The following is a 25,188-nucleotide window of genomic DNA, read 5'->3' as shown; positions in this document are numbered from 1 at the left end:
AATCTGACACTGATCTCTCTGAGTCTTGTTACACATTGTGACTGGTCAGAAAATGCAGAGACTCCTACTGTACCCACGTATAGGAATATGGCAGTAAGTGGTAAGGAAGACTTTGCATGAAGGTCATCATCACTTTTGATGTCATCAACATTTTCTAAGTATAGACATCCTAATGGAGCATATGTAATGATTCAGGGGAGGGTAAGGTAAAACAAGATGGAAGAGATCATCTGGATAGAAATGGGAGGCCAGGGCAGGAATAGGAAGGATCAACTATTCCCCACTGTCCTGCATAACATTAGTTCATAAGATGTGCTGTGGGTTGTTTTTTTTTTTTTTTTTTTTTTTAAGGATCTGTGGGAAGCTAATTTTGGACACATTGCATTTTTTTTTTTTCCCTTTGGGAAATACATACTTGCATGTTATAGGGTCTGTGATGTCTCACCAAGAAAAAAACTTCTGTTAAACTACTGTTGCCCAAACTTATTTGGTGATAGAATACATTATTTAGCAACATCTATTAACATCCAAAGAGGCTACTATTATTCAGAACACATATTGTTTAATATTGGGGTAGATTATGTATATGAAACCATTTTATAACAGGTTATATTACTCTTATACCTAAAAAAAAACAAACAAACATACTGAGGGACACCGGCATTTGTCAAGCTATACCCATTTACTGTGACTTTTGATCTTCCTGTAATTTCAGTGTAGGGCTTCACGCTACTATACTTGCTTCATGAAAACTGGGTGGGGTTTATATTTGCACTCTCTATAGAGATGCATGCTTTCTCCATTTCTCCTAAACGCTCAGTGCCTTTATAATGCCTGTTACTACCCAGGAACTATCATTAGGCACATTTCTAGGATATACACTTTCCTTTGCAGAGTTGCATGCATCAGAGTTTTTTTTTTTTTTTTTTTTTTTTTTTAACTCCCTCCCACCAAAACCAACCTCATTCCTCAGGAACTGCTTTCTGCTAGGGGACTACTATGAATAAATCCACCCTAATGTTACCATGTTACACATTTGCAACATAAAAAGGGCTTGCAGGGCCTCCCTGGTGGCGCAAGTGGTTGGGAGTCCACCTGCCGATGCAGGGGATACGGGTTCGTGCCCCGGTCTGGGGGGATCCCATATGCCGCGGAGCGGCTGGGCCCGTGAGCCATGGCCGCTGAGCCTGCGCGTCCGGAGCCTGTGTTCCGCAACGGGAGAGGCCGAAACAGTGAGAGGCCCGCATACCACAAAAAAAAAAAAAAAAAAAAAGGGCTTGCCAAAAAAAAAAAAAAAAAAAAAAAGGGCTTGCTGAAAATGCAGTGCCTTTATCCCAAAAAAGAAAGTTCACGGTAGGGGTTTCCAGAACTGGAGGAAGTTAACAATAGAAAATGTTTGGGGTTAGATGGCTCTTTAATGATCCACAGATTGTACCACTTAAGAAGTCACCTCTTGTCTTTACATGAAGGGAAATTAATTTGCAGAATGATGCTCTATTTGAAGAAGCCATGCTTGACTGTGTGGTATATTTCTTTTCAATAGTCCAAGAATTGCTGGTGCAGTGTTTTATGAATAACATTCAGTGTAAGGGAGTATCTATTTACATTTAATAAATAAATAAATGACTATCTGCATGGCTGTGGATTTTTTTGTTTTTAATTTTTTGTTTATTTGTAAATAGATAACATACTCACATGATACAAAATGCAAAGGACACAAAACAGCATACCATTAAAAGGATGTTTCTCTCCTTCCTCTGCCCCTCAGTGATCCTGTTTTCCTCTCCAGAGGCAACAATTACTACCAGTTTCTTAAATATCCTCCCATGGATATTCTATGTGTTTACAAACATACACATACTTTCCTTTTCACACAGACGCTAGCATAATATACACACTGCTTTCTACCTTGATTTTTCTCTTATCAATATATCTTAAATATCCTTCCATATTAATATATGGAGAGCTACTGCCTTGATTATTTTAACAGCCGTGTGGTGTTCACTGGATGCCTGTGTTATTTTATTTCATCATTCTATTGAGGGATATATTGTTGCCAATCTTTCATATTATTAACTATATTGCATTAGTAGACTCACTGAATAAACACCTAGAAATGGAATTTGTGTCCATGGGTATGTACATTTTTACTTTTGAAAGATATTTCCCAATTGTTCTCTATCCCTTATACACTCACCACTATGTACGAGTGGCTACTTCCTTAAATCTCTATTAAATCAGTATTTTATCAAATGCTTTGATCTTTGACAATTTGGGAAAAATTGCGTATATTTTTATAACCTGAGAACCAAAGATAGTTAGGGAAGTGACAACTTAGGATAAGTGTAAAGGGCATTTACCTATCTTTTCCATTTGTAATATGAGACAGAATTCCTCATCTTACTTTTTTTTTTTTTTTTTTTTTACCACACCCATGCAGCTTGTGTGATCTTAGTTCCCCAACCAGGGATTGAACCCGTGCCCCCTGCAGTGGAAGCACGGAGTCCTAACCACTGGACCGCCAGGGAACTCCCTCCTCATTTTACTGAACTCAAGAACTTGTCCCTAAGTAGAGAGGTATTGGATTAAAATAATAAGTTGATCTTAAATCAAAAGTGATTGAGATTTAAGTAGGTTACCTCAAAAAGTTAAAGACTCTTTATACCAAGAGGTCCTTATATATACATTAATTCTGGCCTTGACACTTTGGAAGTAGGGGGAAGACTACAACCTCTCTAGGGTTTTCTAGCTTCATGATTTCTGTAATTCTGCAGATATATGAAGTATTAAACAATGAACAGAATACTTTAATTACCAGCATTCACAGTTACAGTTTGTAAAATAAAGAGAAAACATTTCTTTTATAGATCACCAAATATAAATCAGGAGAAAAGGAGGGAGACCCCAGCTGTCTCCACCTTCACCCTCCTAGTCCCGTGGTTACAGCCAGTTGGAGCCATTCAGCATCACTAATTGTAAATTCACACCTCTCACCAGAACCACAGCTCCTGGGCTCCCTGTTAGTTCATTTCATTATTCCTGCCACACATATTCTCTCAGTTTATCAGGTCACCTCCCCCTGCCTCTTCCTTCCCAACCCAAGACAACCCAGTCTTCTTCCCAATGAGAAATTTATCTACATCACTATTCATCCTTGCTTTCTTCTTCTTTTTTTTTTTAAATTTTTATTGGAGTATAGTTGATTTACAATGTTGTGTTAGTTTCAGGTGTACAGCAAAGTGAATCAGTTATACATATACATGTATCCACTCTTCTTTAGATTCTTTTCCCATATAGGCCATTATAGAGAATTGAGTAGAGTTCCCCATGCTGCTTTCTTCTTTTCTAACATAAAAATGCAGCATAAACTCAATGTCCATCCTGACATCGGCAGAAATATAACCTTAACCAATTTTCTCCCTTTCTCTGGGTTGTATTTAAATTTCAGTTTGGGTACTGCATTTATGCTATGGGCAGGGGTTGGTTATGGACATGGTTTGGGGACCCAGGCCATATAGACTGCAGCCACTATCTATTAGCACTGGCAGTCAGTAGATCACCAGCATAAGCCATCTGTCAGCCCATGCTGGGTGCTGCTGGGCTGTCAACTCATTCAGGCCTTTAGGTGCTCCTGAAGTCATTCCACTGAAGCATGGCACTGGCTTGGGCCCATCTTCCTAGACACTGTTCAGTCTTTCTTTGCCCTTTTTTCATGAAAACACATTTTCAAAGAACATTTGATAATATAAACCATCCATGTACTTATTACCCAAAATGAACATATGTTACTCTTTCATATTTTCCTTCAGTACAGTAAAGGGGAAGTTCCCTATGTGCCCTTCGCAGCTTCACTCCCTTCTCTCCCTCATTCCCTAGAGACAACCAATAACATGAATTTGGTACAAATCTAGTCCATGTTGTTATGCTTTTGTTTTATTTATTTGTAGCCAAAACCAATATCTGGTATCTGTTTTTTAAAAGTTTACAAATCAGGTGGGAATGTAAATTGATACAGCCACTATGGAGAACAGTATGGAGGTTCCTTAAAAGACTAAAAATAGAACTACCATACAACCCAGTAATCCCACTACTGGGCATATACCCTGAGAAAACCATAATTCAAAAAGAGTCATGTACCACAATGTTCATTGCAGCTCTATTTACAGTAGTCAGGGCATGGAAGCAACCTAAGTGTCCATCAAGAGATTAATGGATAAAGAAGATGTGGCACATATATATATAATGGAATATTACTCAGCCATAAAAAGAAACGAAATTGAGTTATTTGTAGTGAGATGGATGGACCTAGAGTCCGTCATACAGAGTGAAGTAAGTCAGAAAGAGAAAAACAAATACCATATGCTAACACATATATATGGAATCTAAGGAAAAAAAAAAAAAGGTCATGAAGAACCTAGGAGCAAGACAGGAATAAAGACACAGACCTACTAGAGAATGGAATTGAGGATATGGGGAGGGGTAAGGCTAAGCTGGGACAAAGTGAGAGAGTGGCATGGACATATATACACTACCAAATGTAAGGTAGATAGCTAGTGGGAAGCAGCTGCATAGCACAGGGAGATCAGCTTGGTGCTTTGTGACTACCTAGAGGGGTGGGATAGGGAGGGTGGGAGGGAGGGAGATGCAAGAAGGATGAGATATGAGAACATATGTATATGTAGAACTGATTCACTTTGTTATAAAGCGGAAACTAACACACCATTGTAAAGCAATTATACTCCAATAAAGATGTTTAAAAAAAAAAGTTTACAAATAGTATCATACTAAATATGCTGCAATTTGATGTTGCAGAGTATTTTCAAGATTCATCCATGTATTGATACTAGTTATTTTAACTTCTGTACAGTATTTCATCAAATCAATATACCATATTTTGTCAGTACCCTATATATTCATTCTTGGGGGTATTTCCAGTGTTTTATTAATACCAACGAAATTGTAGTGACTATCCTTTCCTGCCCCTTTTCACCTTATCCTACTCCTTAATTATCTCTATTTGAGTAAATGGCTCCACCAGGCACGTCGGCCAAAAACCTCGGTCAGCCTTGAAACTTTTCCCTCACACCTCAAATCCCCATCACCAAGTTGTCTGTTCTGTATCCTGAATCCAATCACTTCTCAACACTTTTAAACAAGTCCAAGCCACCGATGGCTCTCTCCCACTACTGCAATAGTTTTCTATCCTACCCCATGTGCTAATTCCACTTTACCTTACAGGCTTTCTTTCTTTCTTCCAATGTTCCAAGCTCATTTCTGCTTCAGAGCATTTGTGTTTGCCATGCTTTCTTGCCTGAAATGTACTTTCCTCAGAGCTTAAACATAGACCTTGCTCCCTCATTTCTCTAAGTCTCTCCTAAAATTCACCTTCTCAGGAAGGCCTTCCCGATTCATCCTACCTAAAATAGCACCTCCAGCCCCCATCCCTTTACCCTGCTAAACCTTGTTTCAAGGTACTGGACCCTCCTTGAACTGGTACATAGACTCTTCTTCTAATAATTTCTTTTAAGGCTTATAAAATATCTATTATCTATATCTAATCTATATATCTCCATAAGTCTGTTTCACTTAGTTTCATGAGAGCAGTCTTTGTTGACTTTTTTATTCCCAAAGCCTACTATGATGCTTGGTTCAGGTAACAACTTGATAAACATTATTCAATCAATGAATCAATGTATCCTCATGCATTTTTCAACATTTGTTTTAAATTATGTATCTAGAGGTGGAGTTTCTGGATCATAGAACGTGTGCACTTTCAACCGGACAAGGCATTTCTAAACTGCTCTTTTAAGTGGTTGTACCAATTTACACTTCCAACAGCAGTAGGTAAGATTTCTTGCTTCCATACAACTAATAGTCAACAGTTGGTATTGTGAGTTTTAGAAATGTTTCCCAATCTGATAGATGCTTTATATTTCTCTGATTACTAGGGAGGTTGGGCATATGTTCTTTTACCTATTTTTCTTTCAGGTTGTTTGTCTCTCTCTTATTTATAAAAGTAATTTATATTGTCTGAATATTAATCCTTTGACATATATGTTACAACTATCTTCTCCCAGACCGTGGCTTTCCTTTTAATATGGTGTGTGAGATACTTTATCAAACAGAAGTACTAAATTTGGAGTATTCAAATTTATTAGGCTTTTCCTTTATTATAATTTGTGCTTTTGACGTAATGTTTAAATAATCCTTCCTTCCCCTGTGGTCATAATGTGTGCACCTATAATTTCTTCTAACAATTATAAAGTTTTTATTTTGTCCCAGGTTTAGATCCTTAATTCATCTGGAGTTTAGTTTAGAGCAGTGGTTCTCAAACTGTAGTATGGGGATACCGGGGGTCCCCAAGACGTTTTGCAAGACCAAAACTATTTTTGTAATAATACTAAGACATTATTTGCTTTTTTTCACTCTCATTCTCTCATGAGCAGCAGAATTTTCTAGAGGGAACATGACATGTGATGATGTCATCACTCTGATGGCTAATGGAATGTGTGCTTATCTGTTCATGTGTTTTATACATTTCTTACTTTTAATTTTCAATATAGTGTCTTAGTTGGTTCAGGCTGCTATAACAAAATACCCCAGACCGGGTAGCTTATAAAGAGCAGAAATTTATTGCTCACAGTTCTGGAAGTTGGAAATCTGAGGTTTAGGGTGCCAGCATGGTTGGTTGAGGGAACCTCTTTCTGGTCACAGGCTTCTCATTGTATTCTCACATTGAGGAAAGTGCTATTCAGTAAGTTCCCTACATACAAACCTTCAAGATGTGAACTTTCAAAGATGTGAACGTGTATTCCATCAATGTCAGGCATGAGTGAAATTGTAGCTTGCCCTCCGTCTCCTATTTTTTTTTTTAATATTTATTTATTTGGTTGCTCTGGGTCTCAGTTGTGGCAGGTGGGCTCCTTAGTTGTGGCATGCAAACTCTTAGTTGTGGCATGCATGTGGGATCTAGTTCCCTGACCAGGGATGGAACCCGGGCCCCCTGCATTGGGAGCTCAGAGTCTTAACCACTGCGCAACCAGGGAAGTCCCTCCATCTCCTACTACTGATGATCCTTCAGCTCTACCATCTCCCACTGCCTCTCCCTTCTCCAGTAAGTAAATTTTCTTGCCTGTTCACCTGATGCCAGCCCCTGTATGCCAGCTGTTATATGGTGCTACTGTACTTTTCAAGGCACTGTACTATAAGATTAAAAATGTTTTATTTTTTGTTTTTTTTAATGTATTATCTGTGTGAAAAGTATTATAAACCTATTACAGTGCAGTACTATATAGCCGATTGTGTTAGTTGGGTTCGTAGGCTAACTTTGTTGGACTTAAGAACAAACTGGACTTATGAACGTGCTCTTGGAAAGGAACTCGTTTATATATAGGGGACTTTAGGATTTCAGCACATGAATTTTGGGTGGACACAAACATTCAGATCATAGCATTTGGTAAATATCGACAGATACAACCCATATAAACAAAAACTCTGAGGGATCTTCAATAATTTTTAAGAGTGTCAATGAGTTCTGAAGCCAAAAAATTTTAAGAACTGCTGGCATAAGGTATGAAATAGTGATCTAATTTCATTTCTTTCAGTACAGAAAGTCAGTAGCCCTCAAATTCACTAGGTCTATAATGCTTCCTCTATCATATGCCAAGGTCCCATACACACTTGTGTCTACTTCAGTGCTCTCCTTCATATTACAACACTGCACCATCTAATTACTATAGCTCTGTGAGGAATCTTCCTGTCTGGGGAATAAATCACACTCCCTTGGTTTTTTAGAATTGTCTTGGATCTTCTTAGACCTTTTCTCTTTATAATTAACTTTAGAATTAGTTTGTCAAATTCCACAAAAAAAGTTTTGTTGGGATTTTGATTTAAATTGCACTTAATTGTGGAGTATCATAATACTTATGGTATTGATTTTTCTGTGAATTTAGTATTACATAATTTTTATTAAAATCTTTTATTGCTCCTTTGGTATTTTAGCCATAAAGGTCTTGCACATTTTTGTAAGATTTATTCCTGGGCATCTTATTGTTTCTATTGTAATTGTAAATGGAATGTTTAACACCCGCCCCCCCCCCCCCACTACATAGGTGTATGGAGTTCCTATTACTTAGGTATATAGGATTGCTATTGATTTTTCACATTGATTGTGATTTAGCAACATTGCTGAACACTTAGTCTAATTTTTTTTTTTTCTTGAAGAGCCTCTTGGAGATTCTAGTTTAAAAAATGATGTTGTCTGAAAATATTTTGTTCTCTTCCTTGCTAATGATTGCATACCTTTTTTTTTCCTCTTAAATATAAGGACTAGAACTGGTAGTAAAATGTTTAATTATAGAGGTTATAGCAGGTATGTCATGTTCTTGACTTTAATGGGATTGCTTTTATAGTCTCATAATTATATATGATGTTTGTTATAGACTCTTGGTATATACCCACATCAAGTTAATAGTCTTTGTTAGCTAAGAGATTTTGTTTTTATAGTTCTTGACATTTTAATGCTTTTTTTGTATCTACTGAGATGAGCGTATGGGTCTTTTCCTTAATCTGATAATAAGGTAGATTACAGATGCATTTAAAATTTTAGTAGCACCTTTATATTTGAGGTAAACTTTATTTGTGCTTGATGTATTTTTTTTTTTTTTGTATACGCTGCTGGATTTGATTTCCTAATTACTTGCATATAATTTCCTTATCAGTGTTCAAAAAAATGAGATTCATCTATAATTTTCTTTGCCTGTAGAATTCTTCTATTTTGGTATCAGTATCATAGGAACTTCATAAGCTGGGTTGTCTTTACTTCTATTGTCGGGAATAATTATATAATTTGGGATTGTCTGTTCCATTAAATTTGGTCAAACTTACCTGTAAAACCACCTGGCATGGTTTCTTTGGCAAGGGATAGGGGAAGGGTTTGAGAGACTGTGGACTATTGATCTATTTTGTTGATGACTGATTTATTTAGATTTTCTATTTCTCCTTAAGTCAACTTTTGAATTTGTATTTTTCTGGTAAATTGTAAGTTTTACCTCAGTTTTCAATTTATTGACATAAAGCCACTCAATTATAAATTGTATAGTATAAGCAATGATATTCTTAATCTCTACTGTATCTCTAATTATGTCCCGCTTTGAATTTCTTTTTTTTAAGAATCTGAAAAAGAATTTATTGATGTCTCTCTGTAAGTGAATCAAGTGGATGCACAGCAGAAAGAAACACAGCATTGAAAATCAGCTATACTCCATTATAAAAATAAAGATAAATTACAAAAAAAAAGAGAGAGAAATTCTTTTTTTTGTTTGTTTCCAAAATTTTACTTAAGAATTCATACAAAATACTCCAGATAACTGAGTTTCAATCCTCATCTTTCTCCTCTTCATCTTGATTAATCTGGAAGTAATGTAATTCATAACTTTCTTTGCTGTTAGCAACTATGCATAACCAGTCACGGAGATTATTCTTCTTCAAATATTTTTTGGTGAAGTATTTCAAATACCTTTTGGAAAAAGGCATCTCGGAAGTTTCAGTGATCTTGCTTTTGCTTCTTTCAATTGTTACAACACCTCCTCCAAGATTCCCAGCTTTGCCATTCACTTTCTTTCCTGAAGAAACTGCTCAAAATTGGCAGCATCCATGATTCCATCTTCTACAGGATGAGTGCAGTCAAGAGTAAACTTCAGGGCCTGCTTCTTTTCTTTGCCCCCCTTCACCACAAGCTTTTTCACGGTCACCATGGCGGCAGCAGAGGCAGAAAAGAAGTTGGGTGAACTCGAGAGAAATTCTTTCAAAATTTGTTCAGAGGTGGTGACATAACCTGGAGTCACATCATCTAGCCCCACAGCTGGATGGGTCCTAAGGCTGGACACTCGTGGGGCTGAGTGGCTTGGTGAGGATGTGCAGGCAAATGCAGCCCTATTGGAGTTATACTGCCTGGTCCCCACTCCATGGGTCCAAAATCACCAGGTGCAGGGGTGAATTTCTAATATTATTTGTGCTATCTTCTTCTCAATGTGGCTTGCTAGAAATTTGTTTTATTGGTTTCTCAAAGGATCAGCTTTTGGATTCATTGATCAACGGTATTTTGGGGAGGTTGACTCTATTCATTTCCCAGGTCCTTGAAGTGAACGCTTAGTTCACTCACTTGAAATAAGTTTTTTAAAATTTATTTTATTTTATTTTACTTTTGGCTGTGTTGGGTCTTTGTTGCTGCACGTGGGCTTTTCTCTGGTTACGGAGAGTGGGGGCTATTCTTTGTTGTGGTGCACGGGCTTCTCACTGAGGTGGTTTCTCTTGTTGTGAAGCAAGGGCTATAGGCACACGGGCTTCAGTAGTTGTGGTCACAGGCTCTAGAGCGCAGGCTCAGTAGTTGTGGCGCACGGGCTTAGTTGCTCCGCGGTATGTGGGATCTTCCCGGATCAGGGCTTGAACCCGTGACTCCTGCACTGGCAGGTGGATTCTTAACCACTGTGCCACCAGGGAAGCCCCTGAAATAATTTTTAATAAATGCATTTAATGTCATAACTTTCTTTCAAATCACTGCTTTATCTGTATTATCCAAGTTTTATCATGTATTTTCTTTGTTTTTCTTTTCTAAATGGTGTGTAATTTTTTATTTAAATCATGAGTTATTTAGGAATGTGCTTTTAAGTATTCAAACATATGAGAATTTCTAATTTAACTAAATTCTGATCACAGAATGTGGTCTGTACTATAGTGATTTATTAAAATATCTGGTCAAATTTTATAAATGTTTGATGTGTGTTTGAGAAGAATGTGAATTCTCTATTTGTTAGGTGGAGGGTTTTTATATATGTGGGTATATAATATATTCTCCAAAGAAGATATACAGATGGCCAATGGGCACATAAAAAGATGTTCAATATCACTAATGATTAGAGAAATACAAATCAAAACTACAATGAGGTATCACCTAACACTGGTCAGAATGGCCATCATCAAAAAGTCTACAAATAATAAATGCTGGAGAGGATATGGAGAAAAGGGAACCCTCCTACACTGTTGGTGGGAATGTAAACTGGTGCAGCCACTATGGAGGTTCCTTAAAAAACTAAAAACATAGTTACTAAATGATCCTCTTCTGGGCATATATCCAGAAAAGACAAAACCTCTAATTAGAAAAGATACATGCACCCCAATGTTCATAGCAGCATTATTTACAATAGCCAAGACATGGAAGCAACCTAAATGTCCATGGACAGATGAACAGGTAAAGAAGATGTGGTACATATATACAATGGAATATTACTCAGCCATAAAAAAGAATAAAGTGTTGCCATTTGCAACATGGATAGACCTAGAGATTATCATACTAAGTAAAGTAAGTCAGACAGAGAAAGACAAATATCATCTGATATCACTTACATGTGAAATCTAAAAAAATGATACAAATTAACTAAGTTATTTACAAAACAGAAGTAGACTCACAGACATAGAAAACAAACTTATGGTTACCAAAGGGGAAAGGGGAGGAGGAATAAATTAGGAGCTTGGGATTAACAGATATACATTGCTATATATAAAATAGATAAACAAGGTCCTACTGTATAGCACAGGAAACTATATTCAATATCTTGTAACAACCTATAATGGAAAAGAATCTGAGAAAGAATACATATTTATATATATAAAACTGAATCACTTTGCTGTACACCTGAAAGTAATATAACATTGTAAATCAACTACATTTCAATTTAAAAAATATTATAGAAATCTCTGTTCCCTGAAGATGATCCATTCCCACTGGAATAGAAGTCCATATTGGCAAGTAATCTTTTTTTTGGGGGGGGGGTTTGCGGGCCTCTCACTGTTGTGGCCTCTCCCGTTGCGGAGCACAGACTCTGGATGCACAGGCCCAGCGGCCATGGCTCATGGGCCCAGCCGCTCTGCGGCATGTGGGATCTTCCCAGACCAGGGCACGAACCCGTGTCCCCTGCATCGGCAGGCGGACTCTCAACCACTGCGCCACCAGGGAAGCCCTTGGCAAGTAATCTTAAAATAACTTTACAATAAATGCATTCAAAGAGTTAAAAAATAAAATACCTAAAAAAAAAAAAAAGCTTAAGAAACAAGAAGATATGAATTAAGGAAAGATGAAAATGAAAAATTACTAAATAGAGAAACAGACATTGTGATAAAAATATTCAATGAGATAAACTCTAAACTCGTTACAGTCAGAGAATGAATTATTTCAGCTTTGTTAGAGGTTTAATTGACAAAATCATAAGACATTTAAAGTGTACATTGTGATGATTTGATATACACACACATTGTGAAGGGATTACCCTCTCCCAGTTTATCAAGAATTATTGAATTAGAAGATTAATCTAAGGAATTCATGTAGAATATAGCAAATATTTTATTATTTATTTATTTTTTAAAATTGCAGTATAGTTGATTTATGATGCTGTGCCAATCTCTGCTGTAGAGCAAAGTGACTCAGTTATACACAGACATTCTTTTTTTATATTCTTTTCCATTATGGTTTATCACAGGATATTGAATATAGTTCCCTATTATAGCATGTATTTTAAGCTGTATTATGGCAGTTTAAAATTACAGCCACAGGGCCTCCCTGGTGGCGCAGTGGTTGAGAGTCCGCCTGCCGATGCAGGGGATACGGGTTCGTGCCCCGGTCTGGGAGGATCCCATATGCCGCGGAGCGGCTGGGCCCGTGAGCCATGGCCGCTGGGCCTGCGCATCCGGAGCCTGTGCTCCGCAACGGGAGAGGCCACAACAGTGAGAGGCCCGCATACCGCAAAAAGAAAAAAAATAAATAAATAAAATAAATAAAATAAAATTACAGCCACAGATTCTTTGATACTCCTTCTATTAAGAGATGGGTCTAGCCCCTGCACTCCCCAATCTGGGCAGGTTTGACTAAGTAAGGTGGAAGTGATACTATGTGATTTTTGAGCCTAGATAATAAAAGTCTATGTAGCTTTTGCCTTGTTTTCTGGAATAGTCACTATTGGAGCCCTGAGCTGCCATGGAAGTAGTATGATTACCATGAGGCCGCTACAGTGTGAGGAAACCCAAAGCACATGGAGAAGTCATGTGTAGGTACTCCAGTCTATAGGTCCAGTAGAGTCCTGCCTTTGTCACTGTAGCCTAGACATGTGAATGAAAAAAAAAACAGCCATTCAAGTGACCACCAGCTGTTCAAGTCTTCTCATTTGACACCCTGGACATCATGAAGCAGAGTCAAACTATCCCTGAAGTACCTATCCAAATTTCTATCATACAGAATCTTGGAGATTAATAAAATGGTTATTGTTTCATGCCATTATGTTTTGGAGTGGTTTGTTACATAGCAATACATAGAATACATGAAGGATGCACCTAATTACTAGTTTTAGGAAGAGAATAAATGGTATGGTGGAAGTCATATTTGGAGAGATGATACTAAGAATTTTCTAAAGTTTTTGAAAGAAAAGCAGTTATTAAGTGCAAAAAAAAATTAAAAAAGAAAAGAAATTCATATCCAGATGCACTGTAGTGAAGATGCCTAACATTGAGAATAAAGAGAAAATTTCAAAAGCCACCAAAGAAAAAACATAGATTACCCATAAAAGAATGATAATTAAGACAACAGAATTCTCATCACCAACAAAGGATACCAGAGGTCAACATGGTAATAATTCCAAAGCACTGAGGGGAAAATAACTGTCAACATAGATTTCTATACCTGGCTAAGCTATAATTCAAGAATAATGGTGAAATAGAAAACTTTTCTTTCAAAACTGAGTTTACCAACCATAAATTTTTATTGAATGAATTACTAAATGATGTATTGCAGCAAAAAGAAAAGTGAGTTCACAATAAAAATGTGGTATTAAAGAAACAAGTGGTAAACACAAAAACTGATAAATTAGATTGATAAATCTAATTATACATTGATTGTATAGTAACTTTTATGTTATGCTCTAATAAATACGGAACTAAAATTCTAGATAGCAATAACTGCTCAATACATTTGGTAGCTAAAGCACAGCCTTGTTGGGGCAGAAGGATAGTTGTATTTTAAAAACTATAAATTGTTAGGAAATAAATAGTTCAGTATACATTTAAAAATTTAAGAGTAGCTGCTGATGGCATAGGCAAAATATAATCTATAGTTTCCAAATTAGCAGAGGTAAAAGTAAGAGAATTTGAAAAGTTATCAATTCAACAAAAGCAATTAAGGTAAGCAAATGAATAAAACAAGGAGAAAGCATTGTAAACAGAAAATCAAAAGTAAATGGTAGAGATGGTAGAGGTACTTTTAAACAGATCATACTCATATGAATTGAACTTTCCAGTTAAACAACAGAGACTGTCAGGAATAAAAAAAGAAAACCCAGCTACCTGCTGTTTACAGAAGATGTGCCAATAATAAAATAGCATAGAAAGGTTGAAAATAAAGTAAAAAGTTATAGCAAGCAAATGCTAACCAAAAAAAGTTATAGTAGAATACGAGTATCAGATAAAATAACTGCTTAAAGCAAGTATTGATAAGGATAAAAAGATATTACATAATGATTAAAATTATATTAAAAATAATAAAAATTTAAAAATCACCAAGTTCTATCCAGCTAACCGTATAACCATGAAATTAAACAAAAAGTAACGAATTATAAGAAAAAAAAAGTAGATCAACAATAATATTGGGAAGTTTTAATATAATTTTATTAGAAACTCACAGATCAATTAAACAAAACTAAGTTGAGAGGTTGGTTAATGTTTTTAGCATTAACTTGCCTTGTGTGTGAATTGTAATTCGCAGCTCATCTTAAATGGTAGCTTTATCTTTCTACCTATTCCACTCCATTTGCTGTTTTAGTGTAGCCTCCATGTAGATCCGGAGACCCCATAGTCCAGAACTAGGTGTCACAGGACTCCTGACCCTCAGGGATATGGGGAAGATAACACATCTGTCCTCTAGGCAGGAAAGCAGACTGGCATAAGTCCTGTGTGCACTGATTTCTATTCTTCCTTCCACCCCCACAGATAGGTAGGGGCTTTGTTTGTTTATTTATTTTGTTTTTTAAACTCTAGGTCAGGGTGGAAATCATTTGGAAGCTTTTCCCAAATCTCAGTTTCACAGTGAGCCTGCCTAATGTGCCACACTCTGTACGGGGTGCTGTTGATCCCCACTGCTCTGAGGAATTCAAACTCCTAGCAAACTTCTACTTGCTTCCAGATCCAGAAGACCATCAGGGTCACAGCTCTAGCTTTACCAACCTAGTGGTGTTGCTTTTTCATTTCTGTTACCTAGAGATGATTATCTTGTGAATGAACCCAGAGACATCTCTTAATAAAAAAATAAAATAAAAAGGTTTTGTGATTGGAGTTCTTGGAGAAGATGTGGAAATTCAAAGCATAGCTCACAATACCATTTTGACTATTTTCCTCTGCCTTTCTGGATGCGAGGAACTCTGTGGTCTTGCTACCTTCTTTGGCTTTACTCAGTAATAGGGATTGAGGTTTCTTCTGTTCTCAAATGCCAGAAACCTATTAAGAATCTCTATAAATCTCCTCAGGCTTCTGGCGAAGGATGGGAGGCAAAGCACAAAGTCCTTTTGTTTCTTTCTCTCCTCTCTGATTTTCTGTGTTCATCAATTTGAGGAACTTTTAATATATTCTGGTGCTGAAAGCCTTACCCTTAAATCATCAGTCTTTGTCCTGAATTCTTCAGAGTCTTTGTGACTTTGTAACCTGAAGTTTTAAAATCCTAAAGGGCAAGGGATAAAAGAAAACATTGGGATTGGGGGAGAAACTCCACAATTTACCATCTCATTGTTATTCTACCGGAAAAGAGATTTCCATCTCTGCCATTGTGTCCTGAAAGTCTATCTCTTCCCATTTCCTCAGAAGCCACATTCCTAACTACACAGCCTCTCTTATCCTTATTCTTCTATCCTGGATCCTTACTGCTGAAGGCTCTCACCTCTTCGTAAGACAAAGCCTCTCCTAGCTCTCTCATTTTATAGGCAAGCTTTCTGAAACCACTCAAGCATCTTTAGTTACCATCTACATGCTGATGACACCCAAATTCACAACTCTAGCTCAAATTTCTCTCAAGTTCTCCAGATCCTCAAGATCTCTCAACTCCAGACAACTACAGTTCAACATGTCCACAACAAAATCATTATCTCCACATCCATTCATCTCTCCAAACTATTTCTTCTCTTATGTTTTCTATTTTCATCCAGTTTCCCAAGCAGAAACCTGGGAGTCTCCTTGATTTCTTCCTCTCCATCTCTCACAGCCAATAAATGACCAAGTCCTGCCATTATATTTCCATTTATGGCATATTTATAGCCAAGTATTTATTACATACCACTAGAGCGATAGCAGCATAATGAATTAAAGATGAGGTTAAGGTAGTAGAATAAAAAAAATTAAAATGTCATTGGATTCAAGGTAAAAGTATTTTTGGTAAAGGAAACATATTAGTATTACCCAATAGAACAGAAAGTTTAAAAGAATAAAAACTTACAATTGTTAGGTTGTTAGATTTAGTTAGAAGGTTCCTAGTGATCTCAAAATCACCTAAGGGGTAAAAGAGGATTTTCTGCAGAGTGTCTAGTAGTTTAACAGCTGTCTGGACTGCACTGCTTTGTAATGATTTGTTTTAAATTGGTGTTTTCACTCTTATCATATGGGTAAGAGGTAAGAGAAGGGTAACACTCGCATGGTACCCAAGGGTCAAATTCTTATGATATATTTTGTTTTGGAGAATATCAGCTTTTAAAATGGCAATAGAAAGTTTCTCATGGTCTATATCAGCCTTTTTGAACTGGATCATTAAATGGAATCATCTCGAACTTGCCAGGCAGCAAGAACCAGGGATGTCCTATTCAGCAGATAGAGATTACTGAGTCTGAAAGTATATTTCAGAGGTCGCCAAGTCCCTTTCTTGTTTTTAATTCAGACTGGGGATCTAGTCATTTCTTAGTGTCTCTCATGGAAAGTAGATTCTAATAGATAAGTGTCTAACAACTATTACTACCACCAGGCAGTGTGCTTCTTTGCTCATGCATCTCTTCTTTCTCTTCCTCCAGACTTTATAGTTTTCTTTTTCTCTTTCCCTGCTCTTGCTTCTTCCTCAATTCAGTTTTCCTGCCTCTCTTTTTCTTTCTCACCCATAAATAGGAAAAAAAAAAAAAAAAAAAAAAAGCAAATGTTGAGTTTCCTGACTGGTCACATTCCAGAGAAAGGAGGAAATGCAGGCTGTTATACAACTGGGAGGGGTCAGGTGTGACCTAAAGTTGAGGGACAAGAAGAGAATTATAAAGGTAAGAGAAGGCAAAAAGGTTAAGTAAAGGTTTGATTTTAGACTTTTATTACGTAAAGTGATTCTTTTGTGAATCCCATCTAGGGCATTTCATACTTCTCAGGCTATGATGGTTCCCAGTAGATCCAAAATTGCCAAAGAACGTCAGTAATGATGTATTCAAAGATGATCACTCTCATCAGCTTTTGTACAAAAGAATCAGTACTTGACATTGTGTTAGAGTGAGCCATAGGAAATGCCTTAGGAATTGTCTCTAATGAAGTCTTTTTTTTTCAGTTACCAGTATGTGAAAAGCTATTACATCTATTTTTAATCTTTCTCCTATTCAGTTTCCAATGTTGCTCTCAGGCTTCTGTAACTTGGCAGATAGTTCAGGTATTCTTTAAAAACAATGACAAATAATGAAATTCCCAACAACCACAGCAACCGCCAAAACAGTGAAATCTACTTAGCTTTTTGGTTGGTGGGACATGTTGAAAAATATAAGAAATAAAAGCCACCCACAAATAATTTGCCTCACAAAAACAATTGCTCTTAGTATTATATTGTATTTCTGCCCATTTTCTTTTTTTTTTTTTGGTGGTACGCGGGCCTCTCACTGTTGTGGCCTCTCCCGTTGCAGAGCACAGGCTCCGGACGCCCAGGCTCAGCAGCCATGGCTCACGGGCCCAGCCGCTCCGCGGCATGTGGGATCTTCCCGGACCGGGGCACGAACCCGTGTCCCCTGCATCGGCAGGCGGACACTCAACCACTGTGCCACCAGGGAAGCCCCTCTGCCCATTTTCTATGCAATTATATGTCGGAGTTATACTTTATATATATTGCAGTATATAACTTATATAAGTTATATTAACTTAAATATAACTATGACATAGAGTTACATAGTTTGTATCTTTCAGGCAAATTTTAGTCTAGAATACTTTCAGCTATCGTTTTCCATCACTGTTCTGGCGGTTGAACTATATATATTTCTTTTGCTGCTGGGAAATAGAATTTGAAAAAGTTAACTCTGCAAAATCTCATTCTAAAGGACTTTGCAGTTGACCAGGACACTTAAGTGAATTATCCGATTGCATGTCTTCACTTGATCTCCAGGTGGAATGGTTCCAAAGACCTCTAACAGCTTTATCACTCTATAGTATAACTGCCCCTTAATTCTCCTCTAAGCTTTAAACCCTGAGAGTAAGACTGTATTGTTCACCATTTGCACCCCAGTGACTAGCATGTGACCCAATACATAGAAAATTCGCAATATATTCTTGATGATTGAGTGAATGAAAATGTGAGTAAATAAATACTAAAATTCTAGAAGATCCATAACTCATCAAGCTTTCTCTTTAGTATCAGGATACAACCAGATTAAGGTTCCCAGAAGTAAAGGATTGGTTTAGATTTAGATTTGTCTTGAAAGAGCAGAGAAAGATAGGAATTGATCATCACTTGAACATTCCTTATAGACCCTAAACTCTTTACCTAAAATTCCTATTGTGCTTTAATGCTACAATTTAGCTGTCCCACAAATACTTACAGAAAAGTAATTTTCAACTTTGCTTTCTACAAACTAATTACCTTCTGTAACATCCAGGCCACTGCCACCTACATTTTGGAAGTGTTGGCATCCCAATAGTTGGCATGCCTTATAGGTTTACCACAGGGCCATTATTAAAGAACTAAAACCATGCACATCCTCTTGGTCAAAGGATTGGATCACCTTGGGGACCATAAAGGAAAGCTTGCAGACAGTGGTTGAGAGAGCAAGACAATGAGAGAGAGTGAGCCAGAGAGCCTGCCAGAAATGGCAGTTTGAGAGAGGGCAGGGAAAGCATAAGCAGGTGGTTTCACTCCTCATGAGCCTCCTTATCTTCTTCGGTTTTGACAGATCTTGGATCTCATCTCATCCAAGTATAAAACTCCTAGTGAACTGAGACATTCTCTGTAAGTAGATGAAAGCTGTTTTCCCTCTTGGCAGTTTATACTTGATCACATGATACAACTAGTCATACAGTTTTAAGGCAGCATGCTGTGTACCTCTCTCTCTCCAAATGCAATTTTACAACATTCTGTGTTTTATTTAAAAAAAACAATTTTAATCTACATTAATTAGAGTGTGAAGTTGAGTGTGTGAAGCTCTAATTTATCTTACATGCATAACAAGAGCAGCACCACCTGTTGACTGCCTACTAAGTGCCTGGCACAGCCTAGGTATGTTATACACATTTTCTAATTGAACTTGGAGAACATGCCTGCCTCCAGAAATATAACTTAAATATCTCATTTACTTTGAAATTGCAAATGGCCCTTTCTTTAAGAAACTTACATTAAATTTATTTAGCCCTATCTCATTACAGGGGAAAAAACTAACAATAATAAGGCCAGAATTTATAAACACTTTTCTGGTGAGAAACACAAAGATCACTGAGCTTTCCATTCTACACTCTAATCCAATTTTCTTTCTGAATTTTTAAATCTAATTTTTCTATCCTATTTTCCAACCTAGCTGATAATCTGTCTTCTCTCTTGCCATCTTCCTCAGCAGTGTTTTTTCCTTTGCCATATAATAAGGGAGTTAACTGCTTCCCCTATTCCCAAATTAGAAAACATAAAAGGTTAAATAAAAGTGACTTGGACACTGAAGACTTTTTTCCTACATTGAAGTATGAGACTTTGTGGTGAGATAATTGGTGAGTTACCCATAATCTTATGTGTGCTCTTTACTCATTGCCTAAGTAAATTTCATCTAATTAAAACTTTCATCATGTTAAATATAATAGATTCCTCAGATGGGTTGAAGGCCCAGAGTTCTTTTCTTATTGCTTAGTAATGACCTCTATATTCCATAGGAAGGTCATCAGAAATTTTAAGCATTTATATGAAAGTCGTGGTCCAAATTTCTACTTTTTTTCCCAAGATTAATTGATTCAACAAACATTTATTGAGCACCCTTGTATCAGCCACCCTGCTAGCGGAGTGATAATACAGTAGTGAGCAAAACAGGTATAGTGTTTGCACTACAGAGCTTACAGCCAACTGGAGGCAACAGACACTGAACAAAGAATTACAAATATGACAAATGCCATGAAGAAGATGGGCAGGGTGCTATGGGAATATGTAATAGGTGTAGCTAACCTAGCTTGATGGGGGGTGGGGCAGAGAAGATTTTTCCAGAGAAGTTCAAGTTTAGGCTTGAAGCACAAGAAGGAAGAAGAGTTATCTAGATAAGGGAACAGCTTGTGTAAAGGCTCTGAGTAGAAAAGAACACAACCCATTCAAGGACCTGAGAGAAGGTCACTGTGGCTAGAGTGCTGACTTCAGGAAATGTTAGAGAAGAGGCAGGCAAGGACCAGATCACATAGGTCACCCTAAGGATTGGGGACTTTATTCTGAGGGCAATGGAAAGCCAATGGAAAATTCAAGCCAGGAATTTAAAAAAATTTTAAGCTTAAAATAGCTAAAATGTAGACTATAAGAATATATTAATTCACTAATTTGTTCTGGAATATGCTCTCATATCTAGTAGTCCAATGATACTAAGAATTTTTATAAATGCAGGACAAGCTATCTAGGTTTATAATATGTAGAATTTTTCTGTGAATAGAAAAGACCTTAAGATAGTTAAGCAAAGCAGAACAGTACTTGGGTACATATAAGTACCCAAGTAAGCCTTGAAATGTATGTCCTGAGTTTCTTTGCTTTTCATCTATATCACATTTTAACTTGAATTGAAAATAGAAGTGGTAAAATAATAAAGGTAGGGAAAGGAGGAAGGCATGCATGTGTGTATGAGCGTGTGTGCCCACATGTGGTTTCCTATGGTTTTGAAGAAGAGCAGATTTATGACAATATCAGTATCACATTCTCTGTGCTCAAAAATAGTTGTCTACCCTCCAGAAATTAGGAAAGTAGAGACTATATAATAGGGAAAGATTTTTTTTTTCTTTTAGTGGTGTGTTTTAAGAAAAAAAAATGGCAGCTTCTGGGTAATACAAGAGATTTTGACATGAAATATATTGATTTTAGACTATGGACCCCAAGGTGGTTTCAGTAGTACTGTGCTTGGAGTAGTAAAGAGATCCATGAACACCAAGGCCTTTGGACAATATAGAGTGTAAGAGGCTAAGGTTTTAATTTTCTTTTTTAATACTCTTCAGTCTTCCCTATGGGCATTTCTTCTTGTCTTCTCTAGATGGCCAGCATCCATTAAATTAGTAGATAGGATTTTAAGGTGTGGTTCTTTCCCAGAGGTATTTTCTTACTGGGAGTTGAGAGAAATTCTTGAAGATTAATAAGATTTCCGTTAGTAAATATTAGGAGAGTGGAGAAGGAAGGCTAGCCAGCTCTGACTACCACTCTCTGTCACCTCACTGCCTCCCAAACCAGAAGTTTCTTCTCTTAAATCTTGGACTGCAATGCTTCCTGAATGTTCTGGAGGAGGCTCAGTGACTCCTTCTTAGAAACCAATGAATAAATTCACACTTGGTGAACTGTTTGAGAAAGGCTGCTGACCCTTAGTCTGAGAAATCTTGAGCAACAGGAGACCTGAGTTTAATGTCAATTTGTATCTGTTTCACTATTTGAAGAGAATGAATTACTTACTTGATTCAATCACTTAGCTCCACACCTGAGGTGTAGTAATGACGAGAACATGGGCCAGCTTCATATACATTGTGTCCTTCAGTACTGCAATTGACAAAGCATTCTCATCAAAATAGAAGCACATTAAGTACCTATTGCACACATGATTGGGAAACAATCAGAATATGTAGGTTAACTATTAAAATAAATTAGTGCTTGTTAAGGTTTCATGGAACAGGTGAGATGTGTATTATTATAAAAAGGGAGCAGGTTTACTATGTATTAATTATTAGGCTACCAAAGCTCTGGGTAAATTTGATAGCAATGTTACGAGTAGCTTCTCGGCAAGTACTTGGTGCCAGGTTGAAAACTGGCCACTCTGTTTTCTTGGGCAGAAATGTGGTTATATTAGGCTGCTTTTAGTGATAAAAGGTTTTTAAAAAGTTTCAACCTTCTGGAATCTGACTCACAATGTCCTGATATTGTGTTCTTTTCTGTATTCAGTGTCATGGATAAAGAAATCTATCTTTTAGCACTGAATAAGAATAAATTTGGGTGTGTGGTCAGATTTATGAGTATTACAGACAAAGACTAGATAAACTATTATTTAAAAAAATAATTTTATGCTGCAGTAGTTCTAAATTATTAGTTTTAGCTTGATATAAGAGCAAGAGGGCAAAAAATAAATTGACATTCATCAACTACCAGTGTTGTATGTCAGGCACTCATATCGTCAGTCACCTATATTATCATTAAAGTTCACAGGAAGCCTGTAATAGGTAATGTTTCCATTTTGGTCAAGGAAGAAACTGAACTTCAGAGACTGGGATGGCAGAGTTGGGATGCACACTCAGGTCTCCTAGCTTATGGTCTTTCAATAAAATAACTTAGGCATAAACTGAAAAACTTAAGATTATGTAGGATTAAACAAAATGAAACAGGTTCTCATCTATAATTTCTTTTGGTTTAGATGTAATCTTTATCTGCAGGGGAGAAAACGTGAATAATATTGCAGAAAAATGCTTGTATTCTACAAATCTGTTGATGGGTACTAGTAGAAAGAGATGAGATTAGAAAATGTACATTAAGCAATATGTAAATTTGGGTCATAATTTTTCTGAATCCTATTGATTTTTTAAAGTTATTTTCAAGATGGGCATCAAAGTTTTACAATCTGTAAAATTAAATGTTACTATTCTATCTAGTTTGTAGGGACACTAAAGCTATTGAAGAATCTTGAAACATTATTAGGAAAGCTGCTTTAAAATATAAAGGTTGCTTATATGTCTGACCTTCATCTGTGCACTTTGTTCTTACCTTAATTTTTGCACCCATAATATTGCATCCAAATCATGTCTCTATTCTCTGGTATCTCTACCAGAAGGTGGGTTCCTCCAAGACAGGGACCATGTCTCTTCCATGGTAGTATCCACAGTAACCTGGACAGTGTCTGAAATATAATAAATGCTCAGTAATGTTTATCAAACAAACAACACAACAAAAGGATTCATTTTTTCCAACCCCAGTTTCCTTATTTCCAAAACGAGAAGATACTAATATTTTTCTAGGCCGTCAGGCAGGTCATGATATATGCTCATATACTGTTGACTGGAGATATGAGGCACAGACATAAAAAGTGTTATTAGGATGATTACTAAGGGAGTGGTTATTTTACACAACATAAACTTTTATTCTGTTTAAGATCTTTTTAAAAAAATCTAACCAATAAATTTCAGGAAGAAAATCTAAGGTATTTTAGGTAATATGTAGTAGTAATCTCCATCCTTGGGCTCTCAGGGTTGAAGAAAAGCCAGATCTTAAACCAGAGATGAGAACAATCTTTCACTAGGTGGCTCTCTTTCCCATGAGTGGGCGGCCCCTCGGTGGGTGGAGGGACGACACGGGGCAATGTACAGCTGCAATCACCGCGTGTCACACTGCATCACAGAAGGCGCATGCAGCATGAGGGGCATAGTTCAGTTTCTATGTCGTTAATGATAATCTGTCCTTGGGATTTATTTCAAAGTAGCTTGTACTTTCATTTCCTCCCAACCTACACACAGACATTGGCCCAGTCTTTTAATAGGTGCGGTCTCAGAGAAGGATTTTGATAGCGCCTTTTCACCTAGCATGAAAGACAAAAGGAATCAGGTACCCCGACCGAGCCAAACCAAAATAGCCCATTAAAATTATGATTTTAACTGTCCAGTGAGGGCTGCATTCCTGGAGGGGTTTATACCGTTATACATCCTAAAGTACTTTGGGACAGCTGTTTAAACGCCTCCACAACACGAATGGAAAATATAATTTGTAAAATGTCAAATAATTCTTTCAAACCACTAACACGACGACTTCTCCAGCTACTTCCCACACACTCATTATTATTGAGCCCATTTACGTTATTCTGCTTTTTTAGCCTCAAACATGAGACAAAATACACATAATAAACATTCAAAAAGAATGAAAATCTTTTTCCTAGAAGCCTTTCATGGGAACTTCGCTCAAGTATCTAGGTTTTTCTTGATACTATTTTACCCAATGTTTTCCTCTCCAACCCAAAAGATACATAGTGACAAGTTCTAAAATACTACAAACGCCTGAGAGAAGGAGGAAGTTTGCAAAGGAGAAAGGAACTCGGAGGTCTGTTTTTGATAAGAAAGGGGGACTCCTACTGGGGGGTGCCTCTCAGAGGGATGGCGATCGTGAGCATCTCGCCACGTCCCCTAAGTGCTGAAAAATCACCTGTTAGCCTTCCAAGATGAGTTCCCACTCTCACTCTGGCCTCCTCGCGGCAGGAGGTGGCTCGTGAAGGCCGCGTGGGGGGCTCGCAGGAGGCTAGGTCGCCGAGAGTACGTATGGGGTGTAGTTTGGGGGATTTCAGTAAGGGGTCGACCCGCTGGGGAAAGTCGTATGTCCCCGTCGGCAGAAAAGGGATCTCGGCAGTCGTGTGCCGTTCTCCTCCCTCAGGGACCCCGTCCTGGCGGGACCCCGCCTCCCAGAGCCGGGGGCAGTGGTGGGGAAACCCCTCGCCCGCCTCGCAGCCTAGCGCCGCCGCCTCGCCTAGCCTGCTCCAGCCCGCCGCCCACGAGCCTTCAGGCCCAGCATCTTCTGCGTAGGCCCAGCCCTCCCCAAGCTCGGCACGGAGAGGAAAACTATGGAGGTGGTTCCCGCCCGCAGGCGGGTGGAAAAGCCCATGGTGAATGCCTCGGGGTCTTCCCCATTGCTGCGGGAAAGGGAAAGGGAGGAGAAAATGAACTTCTCCGCCCAGGAGAACTACCCGGATTTCCAACCTGGGGGAG

The 25,188-nt window shown here is 37.6% G+C and overlaps 1 protein-coding gene and 1 pseudogene across 1 annotated transcript in view; both read right to left on the bottom strand.

The window, feature by feature from the left end:
* Positions 1 to 21,928, bottom strand: part of NMNAT2 (nicotinamide nucleotide adenylyltransferase 2) — a 209,472-nt gene extending 187,544 nt beyond the window's left edge. The window contains exons 1-2 of the mRNA XM_060091160.1: positions 21,911 to 21,928; positions 15,681 to 15,751 (exon numbers count right to left, since the gene is read on the bottom strand). The gene's annotated coding sequence lies outside the window, so the exon portion shown is untranslated. The remainder of the gene's footprint in view (positions 1 to 15,680; positions 15,752 to 21,910) is intronic.
* On the bottom strand, positions 9,376 to 15,706 carry LOC132484529 (large ribosomal subunit protein eL22-like; annotated as a pseudogene).
* Positions 21,929 to 25,188: the final 3,260 nt, after the last annotated feature.

This window comes from Mesoplodon densirostris, chromosome 2, assembly GCF_025265405.1.
Source record: "Mesoplodon densirostris isolate mMesDen1 chromosome 2, mMesDen1 primary haplotype, whole genome shotgun sequence".
Classification (NCBI taxonomy): Eukaryota; Metazoa; Chordata; class Mammalia; order Artiodactyla; family Ziphiidae; genus Mesoplodon; species Mesoplodon densirostris.
This window is presented reverse-complemented; position numbering and strand designations above follow the sequence as displayed.